Source organism: Cryptomeria japonica, chromosome 9 (assembly GCF_030272615.1).
Source record: "Cryptomeria japonica chromosome 9, Sugi_1.0, whole genome shotgun sequence".
NCBI lineage: Eukaryota > Viridiplantae > Streptophyta > Pinopsida > Cupressales > Cupressaceae > Cryptomeria > Cryptomeria japonica.
The window spans coordinates 349,539,037-349,554,791 of record NC_081413.1 but is presented as its reverse complement, the minus strand read 5'-3'; positions in this window follow the sequence as shown (position 1 = coordinate 349,554,791).

Here is a 15,755-nt window from a genome sequence, read left to right as displayed (position 1 = left end):
ATATGCGAAGGTATAGATGTTGTTGTATGTTGTATGTTGTATGTTAATATGTGATCTCCTCTTCAATGGTTGAATCCTTGTCTTGAATGCAACACTTAGCCTTGAATGGAGACTTAGAATGATCAATTGCTTGAAGGAATGCTTGAATGCTTGAATGTTTGAATATCGTTTCCACGTCTTGTACCCATATGTCCTTCCTCCCTCAAATGGGAGAGGAAATGTAGTTTATATACTTGCCAATTAGGGTTGATAGACCTATTTTCCCGACCTTAGGCCGACCAGGAAATGTTATTTTCCAATTTGCAAACAAAAAGGCCCGAAGTCCCATAGGAGACCAGGCCCAAAATAGGGCCAGGGACCAGGGTGCTGGGCGCCATGGTCCCGGGGGACCAGGGCGCTGGGCGCTCTGGTCCCACCTCCCGGGACAACAGGGTGCAAGGAGGGATCAAGCAAGGTGCTGGAAAAATGCAGTTTTTGATGTCATGAACAAGTTTCGGGGTCTCCATTCAGGTTCAGTGTTGTGTCGCCATCGTGAAGACCCAAATGCGGTCGAAATTGCAAGTGTCGCAATTTTAGGACGCTACAATAAGATATCTAATTGCAGTATGATCCGTATGCACAAATATTGGGTACCCTGTAATATAGTGTCTAAACTTGTTAAGGGCATATATGACAGCTAGCATTTCTTTTTCAGTAACTGTATAATTCAATTGAGGTCCTTGCAAATTCTTGCTGATATAATATATTGCATTTTCCAACTTGTCAACTTTTTGTCCTAACATTGCTCCTATAGCATAATCAGGTGCATTAGTATGGATTTGAAATGGTAGAGACCAATTAGGTCCTTTAAGAATTGGTGCCTGAGTCAAAGCATGCTTAAGCTTTAAAAAAGCTTCATTGCATGCTGAGGTCCATTTAAATTCTGCATCTTTAGTAAGCAGTGTATATAAGGGACTTGCAATTTTGTTGAAATCTTTAATGAACCTTCTGTAGTATCCAGCATGGCCAAGAAAACTTCTCACATCTTTCTACTTCACAGGATCATTAATTTGTTGAATAACCTCAATCTTTGCTGGATCCACTTGTATGCCTTGTACAGATATATGATGACCAAGGACTATCCTTCTTCCATCATAATAAAACACTTTTCACTGTTTAGAGACAAATTGTAGTCTTCACACCGTTGCAAAACTTTCTTCAAATTATCCAATGCTTGATCAACTTCAGAACCATAGGTTATAAAGTCATCCATGTAAATTTCCATTATGTCTTGAGAAATATCAGAAAAAATACAGATGACTGCCCTTTGAAAAGTGGCTGGAGCATTACACAACCCAAAAGGAAGAACAAAATATGCATAAGTGCCCCATGGACAAGTAAATGTTGTTTTCTCCTGATCCTCAGGAGCTATTTGTATCTGATTATAGCCACTGAACCCATCCAAAAATAAAAAATATCTCTCACCAGCAAGAGAATCCAATACCTGATCTACAAATGGCAGTGGAAAATGATCCTTCCTTGTGGCTAAGTTCAAGGCTCTATAATCAACACATACTCTCCATTTGCCTCCCTTCTTAGGAACTATCACCAAGGGTGATACCAATTGACTGTCAGAAATAGGATAGATAAATCCAGCTTTCAACATTTTCTGCAATTCTTCTTTAACTATCTCCTTCAGGGCAGGATTGTCTCTTCTTTGAGGTTGTTTAAGGGGACAACACTCATCCTTTATGTAAATGCGATGAGTACAAACTGCTGGATCAATTCCATTCATATCTTTGTAATCCCATGCAAAGGCATTTCTATGGAGTTTTAGCAAGTCTACCAAGCTATCCTTTTGAGTATCTGCTATATTCTTGTTGATATTCAAATATTTATTCAATGCAACCTCTATCTTGATAGTAAGATCAATCTGATTTATATCAGAAACATGAGAATATGACAATTACTGTGGCAACAATGTATGCAAGATATCAGTGGCTGCAGGAAAATCCAATCCTGCAATACTCAGAACCAATTCCTGCAATTCTCGGTCTTGTATCAATTCATTTGTTAGAACCTTATAAAGGATTGATTCTTCATCATATAACTACATGAGTGGCACCTGATTAATCATCATAATAGAGTCAATTTCTTTAGATTCCTCTCTTAAAATAGGCCAAACAGCCTGCTGCTACTCAGGCTGAGGTTGTGCAGGGGAATACAAGGCCAATGTTTTTGTGGAACTGCCATCTGAAATTGTCATGTCTCCTAATCTACACCCAATATGTGCATCTACTATGGCAAGCCATGGTCTTCCCAAAATGACTGGATATCCCCCCAATGTTTCTTTTGGGGATAAAATCATAAAGTCTGCAGGGTATTCCCAAGAATCTAGTATGACCACTATATCTTCTATCATACAATCAGGTCTTACTGCAATGCCATCAACAAGTTGAAGAACTATGGGTGTAGACCTTAAACTATCTATCTCTAGATGTTTCATTACTTCCCTTGTCATTACATTGATGGCTGCCCCTAGATCAACTAAAACATTCTTTATTTGACTGCCATTAATGACTATACTCACAACAGGACTGCTTGGATCAAAATACTTTGGAATTGCAATTTTTCCTAACATAATATCAACTAATTGACCCATAACATGAACTGTTTGTGGATCCTTTTTCTTTCTGCTAGGTTTCTTTAGGCGTGCCTCCCTCAATGCCTTACCATATATTGGAACATCCTTTATTGCTTGCAGCAATGGAATTCTAACACAAATGTGCTTCAATTGATCAAGAATATCAAAGCTTTGTTGTTGATCAGTTGAAACTTCTTTGTCTTTCAATCTTTGGGGAAATGGTGGTAATATTTGATTCTAAGGTATTACATCATTAGGATCAGAGATTGGCTGCTCTTCTTGTACCTTAGTAATAACTAGCTGAGAGGGATTGGGTAGTGTTGTTCTAGATCGGAGGTGAATATCATCTAGTGATAAAGAATAGGCTGGGTATTGATTAACATCAGCTGAATAAGCTTGTTGTTGTTGCTGGGATTTGATATTTGGATTAGGCAATGGTTGAGTAGGTAGTTGTGTTGGCTTGGGAGGTGGTGCTGTGGCTACAGGAGGTGGCATTAAAGTAGGAGGTTGTGGTTGCTGAGCAGGAGGCTAATATCCAGAAGATTGGGATGACCATGATGGGTTTCCCTTCCATTGAGAGGTAGGTTGCCAATTCCCTTGAAACTGGTTCCCTGGACCCTGAGGTGGAAACCAGTTTCCCTGTGGCTGCTGCCACTGGGGTATCTGATTAGCAAATTTCTGTCCTTGGCCTTGTGATCCATACCAATGTGGATAATTACCAAAAATTTGAGAATACTATGGTTGCCATTGGTTATTTGGTGCATAAGAATTACCACTATAACCAGAAAAGGAAAGTGGATCAGGTGGCATACCTTGTCTCTGAAAATTTGGTCTTCTCTGAGCAACATAGAAGACTTTTTCATCCTCCCCTTGAATTGGTTTGAAATCAGGTACTTCAACATTTGCAACCATCTTACATCTACAATCTTTCTTCCATTGCTTACAATGAGGACAAAATTCTGCAAGAAATGCATCAGCTTCCTCATGCTTCTTCTTAGCTACCACTGTATCCAACTGAGTAGTCATATTGTTTATAATGTCCTCCTTGAAATCTTTTAACAAATGACTAAGTTCCAACCTAGAAACTCCATTTCCAGATGATGATGGTGCTCCTGGCTTAAATATCCTATTCTTCTTAGAAGTAGATCTGGAATACTTCTTGCAAATTTGTTCTATTTCAGCCCAAGTAGATTGTGTAATGTCACCCCCCCATTAGATCTAAGGAATTGGTGCATTTATCACTGATACCCCTCAAGAATATCAATTTGAGGGAATCTTCATTCAAAGTACTATGCTTGGACTTCTTGAAACTAAACAAAAACCTTTCCAGATAATCCTCAAGGCTCTCATCTTTAGTTTGTGTTATTCTAAAGATATCATCCCCATGCCGATCAGTGCATCTACAATAATCTTTATATTTTGCAAGAAACAACCGTTTCATCTCATCCCATGTATTGATTTTGCTACTACCCAAGCTCATGAACCATCTCAAGGATGACTCCTTCAAAGTGGCTTGAAAATTTTTGAGTTTATGGGCATCTGTAGTATAGTCAAAACTCCTACAGAGAACATCAAACTCAAACATAAATGTATCTAGATCCTCTATGACCAACCCATAGAACTTAGGAAGTGAAGATGCTGGAATGTTCTTGAGGTTAGCATTATCATGCTGGTCAGAGATGGGAAACTCAAATGTTGGACCAGGTGGTGGGGGTGGATTATTTCCACCAGGAGGTGGGTTCCCTTGCATTGGACTTATGGGGGTTATTACAATAGGCAACTCTTCTTCTTATGGACCAAAAAGGAGCTGAAGACTACCTTCTGGAAATTCAGACTTAGGGTGATTCAAATTTTGTGGGACTTGATACAGCTCAAAAAAAGGGTTTATATCTGAAGAACTATTTTTTGCTTGAGTAGTATGAGTGGGTAAAAATCTACCTCTGGCATCTCTTCTTCTATTATGCATGCAGATTCATGAAATTCAAACAATTAACTAGAAACTAAAATAATCATAAAAGGCTCTTAGCTTGATAGCATCCCTGGCAACGGTGCCAAAAATGTCTACCCCAACTATAATGACAATAATACCTCTAATTGAAATCTCAATCCGAAGTTTGGACATTCATATGGTAGAGTTTACTATTCTCATGGCTGGTGTTCATTTAGTTGTCAATCCAGGAACGTAAAACTTGAAATGGGTCTGCAATATATATGCACTAAGCTCCTTAATCGATTATTCTTAATTACTGTAAGAAAGGTAGGAATGGAAATCATAAAGACTAAATGAAAGCTTTTCAAAACTCTGCTGAAATGAACTAATGGAAATAACAGAAATCACACCGTTCTGCCTTGGCTGCAGGAACAGTCAAAGGATCTATTTCCAGTGGCTGTAGGAACAACCCAGTCATGAACTTCTACTACAACTAAGTAAAAACTAACTTCAATAATCATAAACATGGGATCACTCACCAAGTGGGCCCCCTTAGATGAGTGATATCAAACTCTTAGCAAAGAACTCTTAATAGATCAAAATAAGATATTTTTTTTCATTTCTTCCTGAAAGACAATTACATATTCAAAAAGAGAAAATTTAGAATACTTGACAAAAAATCTTATCAATCCCTTTCCATTCTGTCTAACTCTCAGAAAAGAAGGAAGAGCTTATTATAAAGAAAAGACAAACTACAATGGATAACTCCAATTACGCCCAGAAGAAAAGACGGATCGCTGTCAGATGAAGGGGATAACAAAGAGCTTTGCTATAGGAACTATGGATCTGAAACCGAACCATAGTCTTTGCACACCAAAGGGATATTTTGCAAATTAAACATGCACCAAAGTTAAACTCCCATGGTCAATTACAACTACTCCGATTATGCCATAGATCACGCTCGCTTGAATCTCCTTCAATTTGACCTCTAGCTATCTGATGTGATTCTCCAGTCCTTAGGCGCGAAAGAGAATTCTCCACCGCAGCATCAATTATTATCTGCACTAAAATAGAAACAATATACAAGGACATGCATATGTATCTTACTTAACTAATACATTCATTAATTCACATATGAAATCATCCTAAATAATCCGCATATCACAGGGACAAACCATTTGGCTGTAGGAATAAATTGGCATGGTTGCAGGAATTAACAGACAAGGGTCAAACATGATTTCTTAAGTTCAGTTTTAAAACATGGATTACATATAGTTAATTCACAATATTTTACTATCACAATGCAACCTAAAAGATACCAAAAACCTAAGAGTCTTGATAAAAAACATGTCAATACATCGACTTATCAGTGTTCATCTATTTATTTGAAATATACAAAATTCCATCTGCATGAACAATATAATAAGAATGAATCAAAATGCGTGCTTAGTCATTAATAAACATTTTAAAAATCAATCTTTCTCTAAATCAAATATTATCAATTATGAACAATTAGTAAGAATTCATCAATCAAAATTAAACAAGCATTCAATTTAAAGTCATTTTAAACACTCATCTATGCGAGATGCATTCAATAAAGTCTAATGTGGTGTGTGAGATTCCATCTCTATTACCAAATTCGAAAAGCTAAAACAACTCCACCTAAACCAATTTCTCGCCTTCATCCACATTCACATGTTCCTGCATTCGCTTGCACTCGATTGTTCATTAGCAATGACAATCCCCAATTTTCATGATAAAAAATTTAAATCACTCATTTGCATTTAAATTTCCATTTCCATTTCCAATCTAACTTGAATTTAAGTTTTAATTTCATTTCAATTTCATTTTCTTTTTCCATTTCATCCACATAACATAAAATATAAACAATTTTCCTAATTTAATGTTTGAAATTAAATATTGATAAAAATGGTATGTGACAATGTTCTTGAGCTCCGGTGATGGTGTTAATGATGAATCTTATGCTCTGAACTATTGCAGTGATTGTGGTGGAATTCACGATGCTTTTTGATGTTCTTTGATCATGTGCTAAGCATTTTGGTGGTCTGTGTTGATCGTGGTGCACATTAATGAATATTTTATTGGTCTGGTTGTATTTTTTGTGTTATGCGACATATTTGGTGATGTAGCATGTTGCAGATGAACTTGGAAAATTATTTGATGGTGTTGCATGTTCGAGGATTTGATTTGGGTCCATGCTATGTTGGCAATGACATTGTATTGGTTCGGTTATAGATTTGTGTATTGTGTGGTGTACTTTTGTAATTAGGAGTTATGTGTTGAGATGACCTTGAGGGTTAAGGTTGATGAATTGTATAAATAGGCGATGTAAACATGCTTGCGGTTGTGTTTATGATTTGCGAGATTATTGTATATGTGAACAAGAGAATTTATCATTCGGTAGTGTGGAAAAGCAGAGTGGAATTGTTGTATAGATAGTGTGCTTAATCAGAATTGTAATTAGGCATTTGGAGATGCTATTCTTTCAGTTCATGTAATCTGGATTGTTGTTCGATGTTTGTAAGGTAGTGAGCCTTCCTAGGGTTTTAGCCCTTTTTTATTTTGAGCAGTGAGCTCTAGGAAGTGTGCTTGAATGCATATGCATTCCCCATTGTAATATTAACACATACTACTATAGAGTCATCTTATTGTGGGTAGGTTTCCACCGTGTTTTTTCCCTTAACTGCATTTTCCACATCAAAAATACTTGTGTTATGTGTGTTGTTGATATGGTGATTATCTTTTCTATTGTTGTTCATGATCAGATTTGTAATTAAATTTAATTTGTGTTAAGTTTAGTGAAAACTGATTCACCCCCCCTCTCAGTTTTCCTGCATTGTTTCTGCCCTGTTGCTAACACCCTAATCTTGGAAATATGTGACAAATGCATGAAACTATACATCCTTCATCATACTGCAATATCACAACCAAGATGAACAAAATATGAATACTTTTCAAACACGAAAGAAAACAAATAACATTTTGTAGCATATCTCCTCAACCACATGGTACTACAATAGGACTAATCATGTGTTTTCTTATATAAATCAAGTAAGGTACAAAATCATTGAGTGGTATTATAGAACCATCAACTTAAGATCATAAGCTAAGTGGAAAACATGCAAAGAGACCACATGACACTACATAGAATTTGAAAAGAAGATTCTAGAAGGCTTGAGACTTATTCCTCTAAAATTTGGTCCTTTCCTAGATAGGATAAAATAACCCTACAAAAGAGTAAAGAAGGCTTATCCATGCATACATAAGATAAAACAAGGTCTTCAACTCACTCCATTCAATAAAAGTTAATATATAACATTTGTAATGAGTGTCTTACTTGCAACCCTCATCATGTATTTCTCTTACAATACTTACATTAAACCTTCAAGTGTTTAACGATGCCTTGCATAGTGACCTTCATCATTATGCCCAATACAACATTTATTACCAAATTTACAAGATAAAATTTTGTCTACATATGCCTCCAAATACCACTTTGATACCTCATTCCATGATCTATGTAGAGTGCACTTAAAATTAGTTTTACAATGTTATATGATCCTAACCTAATTTATAAAATTGATTTACTACTTGAATTTTAAGCAAGGTGAACTTCAAACCTAATGCAAACATTCTTTGTCTTAATAGTACATTGCAAGGGTATAAAACATAGAAAAACACAGTTTGGATTGCTAATATAACTTACTTATCTTTTAAATACATGAAGATTAATCTCCAATTACCACGAGATCCACCTATCTAAAACCAATAAGTGTGTAACAAATTATCTTACATCAACACAACTCCAACTACTAAAACCATAAGATTTGAAAGCTCCAAGGAAAAATGATTGCAATCTCACCTCAAAAGAACCATCAATCTAAAACTAAAAGAACCATGAAACACCATGTATACCTAAACTTCCATTGCAAATCCAAAGTCCACCAAGGCACAATAATTAAAGGAAGCAAGGTAAATGGAATCAAAATCATACACCAATATGATGAGGAGAGACACATTTTTTTTCTTAAAACCCTTTACAGTTACAATATGAAGATGCGCATTCAAATATTGTAATCAAATATGCAAAACAATAATAAAACCATATCACTAGATTTACATGGAAAAATCCCTTTCAAGAGAAAAAATCCACATTCCAAAATCAAAACTTAATACATTATCTATAATAGTGTGTACAATACACTCTTAGAGAAATTCTCTTTATAGGAGTCTTCAACCAATGATGAGATTCTATAATGATTTTGATAGCATAGAGCTACGTATAAAAATCTCTAAAATCTCATAAAATTATTATGACATGCCACATATTTATAGAGAACCAAGATGGACGCCTAGAATTGCCACATGCCATTATCCTATCTACTACATGCATGCAAGACAAGAGATGAACATGGAATAAACCTTCCTTTATTGCACATGCAAATTACAACCAGTCTTGACATGAAAGGCATTTGCATACATGCAACTAGCATGTAGCATGTATGCCACATGCAAGTCTATGTTCCTCAACTTCACTAGTCATGAATCATACATTATAATACAAGTTGTCATAATCTACCATGACAACTATCATAGTCGAAATCTTACAACTTATGATGCATGCAACCAAAATATCTTACAATATGGTCCACCCACAAAGTGGGACATCTACTACCACCAATTTGGGATACATGTCACCATAGTCACCTGACATGTAAATTTCCACCTCATTGAAGTAGGTTGTACAAGGTGACATTAGAATAACATAAAAAAATAATACATAAGAAGTATGTGCATATGGAAGTGGAGAACCAAAACAGGGTCTTATGTGGCCACTTTGTTTTTAAATTGGAAAAAACCCAATCCTGGATGAGAAATTTTAATGATATTTACACTCAAAATTTGGAGGTGCAACAATAACAAGAGTTAGTTCTATAAATGTACTTTCTAAACTACTATTATTTTTAAATGGTGAAGATTAAGAGGTTTAAAAAGGGGTAACACACAAAGCTTGTTGGCATTGTGTTGTCATTGATGTCAACCGATATAGCATTATCGGTGTGGGAGATTGAAGTGTATTGGTAATATTGATGTCAACCAAGTATTGCAGTCACCGATACACAAGTCAGTATTGGCATGTGTTGTAGACATGCACTGGAGACTGGTGTGGTATGATGACTGGTAAGTAATATGTTTGCTGCCAACCATAATGTTACAAGAGTCACATCAACACCAGAGATGAAGCATGCGCAGTCCATCGGTAAGAGTTGGATGCTATACATCAGGACTCCCACCGTATGAAGAGAAGAGTGACAGAGAATTTGTTGCTTCAGTAAGAAAGGATGGCATATGGGAAGGCTACTTGGTCATATATCAAGTTGAAGATGCATCTACTCCTTAGGGATGTCATATTAATACCAACAAGTGACGTAGATCCCTTCTCACTAGTTAGTGGTAATGCCTTGCTTATCCCAGTTTACTTGGTATACATCATGACTCTCAGGGATAAGACAGTCTAAGTAAGTAGAGGTAGGAGATTGGATGCATAGACTGGATGACTAATATAGAAGATGAGAAAGCCTCCATAGGATATGTTTAGAGATGTGCACCGGTTCAACATGAGAAGACATGTTGTGCTACCAAGGCAAAAAATGAAGAGTTAAGATGGTGAGTTTGCCTCCTTGGAAAAATAGTTGAGAAGAGAGCCAATCAAATGAAAATGAGGCTCTACAGTTGCACACATGGAGTTACCGGTATGCAAATGGAAAATGGTGTTCCCACAGATACAAAACAGATGGAGATAGTTTGCATGAAGATATCATGCACACTATCGATATGAAGGAAAAAACAAGCAAATTGGTAAACAAGGAGAATACCGACATACTGCGAAGTGGATAGAGAGACAAAGGTGAAGTGATCTTAGTCTATTGAAGATGCACATGATGTGTCCTTAAAGAGAGTTGCTGAAGACCGACATGGTTAATGAACGGGCTGACAAGATCCACTGACACAAGGAAGGATAAGGCAAGAAGGTTAACTGGTAGGGAAAGAGGGACCAGTAGTATGAAGCATACACCAGTTGTGTGATATTGGTCGGTGACCATGTTGGTTCGACATAGTGAGCCAAGGTGGATGTTGACAAAGGTGCTAAGAGAAGACATACCAACAAGGTTACTATTGAACCAATAGGGTTTGTGTGTGTGAAAAGTGGAATAAGTATCTGCAAGCTGTAAGACACAACACTTTAATTAAGTCATTACATGTATGGTTAGATAGATATAAGCATGAATAATAAAACCATAACAAATCGACCAATTGCCTTCTAAAAGATCCGAGTATAGACTTGCTCTTAGATTTGTATAATCAATACCAGTGACTAGACTACACCAAGACGAAGGATTTAATCTATATGCGCATGATATTAAGCTAAATGGATGCAAGATTATGATAGATGGATGAATAGTAAGCTATATGAATTCAAGCAATCATAATTGAACTAAATATACAAAAAGCTAAACTAAGATGCAATAATCTCAAAAAGCAAGCACAATATCTTCAATGACTCGAGAGAAAAAATTGCATAATAACAATAAATCTCCAGGGTGTTTTGAATGAGAGATGAAGGCTGAATTTATAGAGAATCACAAGAGAGACCAACGATCAAGATCGATTAGCAACGAGCGGTTGAGATTATTCAAGAAAAAGCACAATTTAGGATAATTGAAATAATTGAGAGATTAGATTCAGTTAACTTTGAGAAAGATGCTAATTATAGTTTAATTGAAATGCATTCAGATTATAAGTTTGAGTTTGCATTGGATATAAGATTCAATTAATTCCATGCACTTTGTGATAAAATAGGTAATTCCATGCATATTTCTTTGATTTATTCAAGAAAAGAGTCTTTTCAATGCAATCAAACTTCTTTTCTCAAAAGCTTTGAGTTCCAATTTTAGAGAATGATTAATAATTCATTTTGAAGCGATGAAACTGAATAGAGTTGATTAAAGCGATACTGATCCCAAACTTGATTGAACTAGGACCAATGAAGAGCAAAGATACCAAACTTGAACTTGATTGATCAAAAAATGGATCTTACTGATCTAGAACTTGACTGAACTAGACACAGTGAGTGAAGATAAAATCGATCTTGAACTTGATGGATCAAGACACGATGAGTGAAGATAAACTGTCCAGCTTGATTTGAAGTGATGAAATTGAACACCTGCTTAGATTGAGTGTGTGATCACAGATACTCTTTAAACTTTTGATTGAGTTTAAAAGCAAAAATCAGCTTGATGAAAAGTGATGAAACTGATTAACGTTAAGAGACTGATTCAAATGAAGGCAATATCAACTTGAATTGAAGCGATGAAATTGATATGCCCCTAGAAATTTATTTGATTAAGATGATCAAGAGATCTCAACTTGATATGAAGTTGAGATGCCCCTAGCAATATGAATTTGTATGATTTTCTTTAGATGAAAATATTTTTGCTCAACTTTTGATGAAGATTTGAAAATTTTCTCGACATTGAAGATGTGAGGTTATGAGGTCATGAGTATGCCCCCTCGGGAACAAAATCGAAAGATAGTGAGGGTACATGATTTTAGGCAATTATTGGCGATGATAATGACTTGAGCACAAAGATTGAGTCAGGGGAAAATTTGAAGATTTAGTGTTGATTGATGTGAAATTAAGCACGAATTGAAGAAAAGAATGAGAATGTGATGAAAGAGCTAAGTGTTCATAGTTGTGTGAAATTGACTAGCAGAATGATCTCATATTTTGATCCCAAAAATGGAATCAGGACGGGCAAATTAGCTAAGGGTACAATTTTCATGTCCATCGGAGCAAGTTGAAAATTTGGGTTTTGGCTATATAAAGGGTCCAAGTGTCATTTTCAATTCATTTTAACCTCTCCAAGTTTGAAATTTGAAAAGCCTTTTGTGAAGAAAAAATGGTCATTCCAATCTAGGAGCATCGATTCGAGCGCCAGAGACGTCATAATCGACTACGGAACTACGAGCCAACGGTGACTAATTTTTAGCCTTTGCATTTCATCAATTTTGCATTTGGTTGAATTATTTGCTTTTTAATGTTGTCCAAAGTCGGTCATTATTGTTTTGTCATGTGAATGCATGCCATTTATTGTATGGGAGTCTTTTATCATGCTGCATGAATTCCTAATTTGTACGAGTTTCTTCTTACACTATGAAATGTTGTATGAAAAATAGTGAGCATTTTTAAGGGTCAAAACATGAAATTTTTATTTGGCATTTGGTGTATTTGGATTTGCGTGATGTTTAACATGTTGTATAGCGTAATTGGGATGACTTGTTGATGATCTGTTGTTTGATTCTTGCAGGTTCGACTACCACATATCCTGTTTTGGTGTGTCTATCCTCCCATGATGAGGCTAGTCCGTGAGCTATCAGATATAGATAGAGAACATATTGATTTGTCTAACTCTACTAACCTTTTACAGATGCCTGAAATCCGTGTGAATCATGGGATGCTTACTGCACTTGTTGAGCGGTTCCATTCAAAGCATAACACTTTTCATCTACCAGTGGGAGTGATGACCATTACTCCAGAGGATGTTTACAGGATTTTGAGGATTCCATTTGTTGGGGATAAGGTTGACTACGATTCTACTCAGCCTCCTGGTATCTTAGCTTGGAGATACATTGTTCATGATGAGGACATCCTTGAGAAGGCTATCAGTTGGGATGATATGATGGCTAGGTACAGTGAGTAGTTTTTGTTGGCATGTGTATTGGCAGGATTCATTAGTTGTTTCGTTATGCCAGATAGGGGACAACAGGGCTTCTTATGTGGCTGGGCTAGGATGTTGGAGAGACTACTGATTCATCCTAAGAGATTAGGGTGGAGATCATGTTTGTTAGCCCACATGTATCGTGAGATGCATGAGAATGCATACAGGGATGAGAAGTGCATGGCAGTAGGAGTGTTGGTTCTATAGATTTGGGCCTAGGAGTATATCCCAGTTTGTAGACCTATTATGGATGATGCCAGAGATCCACACCAGCTGATTGTTTATAGATATTCTGGATATGTTACTCAGCCCCATCTAGGAAAGACAAAGTATTGGCAATGATGACTTGATGATCTGATCGTTGTTGTATGGAGACCGTACATGGGTCTAGAGTTGTGGGATGACTGGAGAGCTCAACAGAGAGATATGTTCATGACCATCCTCTTATCGACAAATCTGTGATAGTTATTGAGCGATCTGTTGTATCTCGGGTTATGAGGCAGTATGGAAAGCCTCAGGGGATTTCACAACCTACACCCATTATGGGGAGGAGGAGAGATGAGGATGGCCCCCTAGGTTGTCATACACATTGAGCATGAAGGCGCTTGTAAGATTGCAATGAATTCCATGGGACTATATGGAGGATTGGTTTCAGAGTCATCCCTTTCCTAGATTTATGGATCCAGATGAGCATGCACCTTTCATACAGGAGGCTGAGGATGAGGCCCTTGCACATGCATAGGTAGAGGGACAAACACATGTATAGGGTCAAAGAGGGGCAGGTCCTAGGTGAGAAAGTAGTGATCCTGGTGAGAGTAGTAGCAGAGAACCAGCTGGGGGGAGACAACAATAAAGAGGGGAGGGTGGATCCCTTGGAGCTATTGGTGTTGGGACTAGTGGTGCCAGGGAAGTGGAGGGTACAGGAGAGGAGGAGTGTGCAACTCCTAGATAGGGATGACAACAGAGGGATGAGTAGGGTGGAGAGGGAGGTGGAGATGGAGGTGGAGATAGAGGCAAAGAGCTTGTGAGGGAGCAGGGGGCAGCTAATGTAGCACGATCTATGAGATCAAGATTAGCAGGTTTACAGTCACAGTTAACAATGGCTCAGACCCAACTTGCAGAGAAAGACTGACAACTCATAGAGGTCAAAGCTGAGCGAGATCATCAGCGCACTGAGATGAGGGCAGAGAGAGATTGACAACTGACTGAGGTCAGGGCAGAGCAGGATGCTCTTCATCGGGAGGTTTTGCATCAAACCAGTCAAGCGACTTATTATGTTTCAACATATAACATAGTAGTTCTTGTAGCGCAACAGGTTGTCCCATATTCCCAGTATATGGCTCGATCTGAGGGAGATCAGGCACCTAGGTAGGATGCTGGTTAGTAGGCTCCACCTCCTCCACCACTTGGTGATGAGGGAGAGGCAGAGAGCTAGATTTTTATAGCTCTTAGATTTTTTTATATACCCAATTTTTTTGTAGCCTATATGATTCTTACTCCGATGGGAGATTGTAGATGACAGTTGATATCATTTGTACCCTGAAACTTTTATTTCTACTCCAAGATATTTGTGATGATATATACAAGATCTTGATTTGATTTCATCGTACTTGTGTTGATTGATTATGAGATATTTTTCTATATGCTTTATTCTATATGAATGCATATTTCTTCTGTATGGATGTATGTAATGCCGATGAATATGGATGTTTATTTATTTTTGTTTCTTTTCATATGTAAATAAATGATGAAAATGAGTAACTAGTAATGCAAAATTTTTAGTTTCTACGCAATAATATGAATGCAAATAAGTATATAATGAAATGTATGGATCTATATAAGATGCTTATGTATGCAGCTAACATCTCAATACACAAGTACTCGATTAGAGAAATGATGAAAAAGAGACCACTTAGCCAAGAAGTGATGATACTTCAAACTCTCATTCAGAAGATAAAGAGATCATTGTTATCATACAGAAATACTCGAAATGCACAAAACACAGAATGAATGAAACTTAAAACTAGTCACTGGATTTGGAATGCTTAATTTTCATCATTGAGCATTTACAAACATAGTAGGCAGAATAGAGTTCCTTCCTTTTCATGTGCAATATTAATTATCTTGTCTACAATGACCCTTTTTCATTCATATCCTTGGACAAATTACGCATACATCCAGATTGCACATTTAAAGAAATTCCCTCAAAACAGACAAAGAAATGATTCCAACCTCCTTGTAGCATACAAATAAGCAGAGTTGAGGTATGTGTGGCGATTTCACCTTAATGTGAAGGAACTTATCACAGACACCTAGCTGATTAGATGTTTCCAGATCATCAGAATCATTCCTACAAGTAGAAAACAAAGAAAATATTACGCCCCCAATCCTTGCTCCTCGT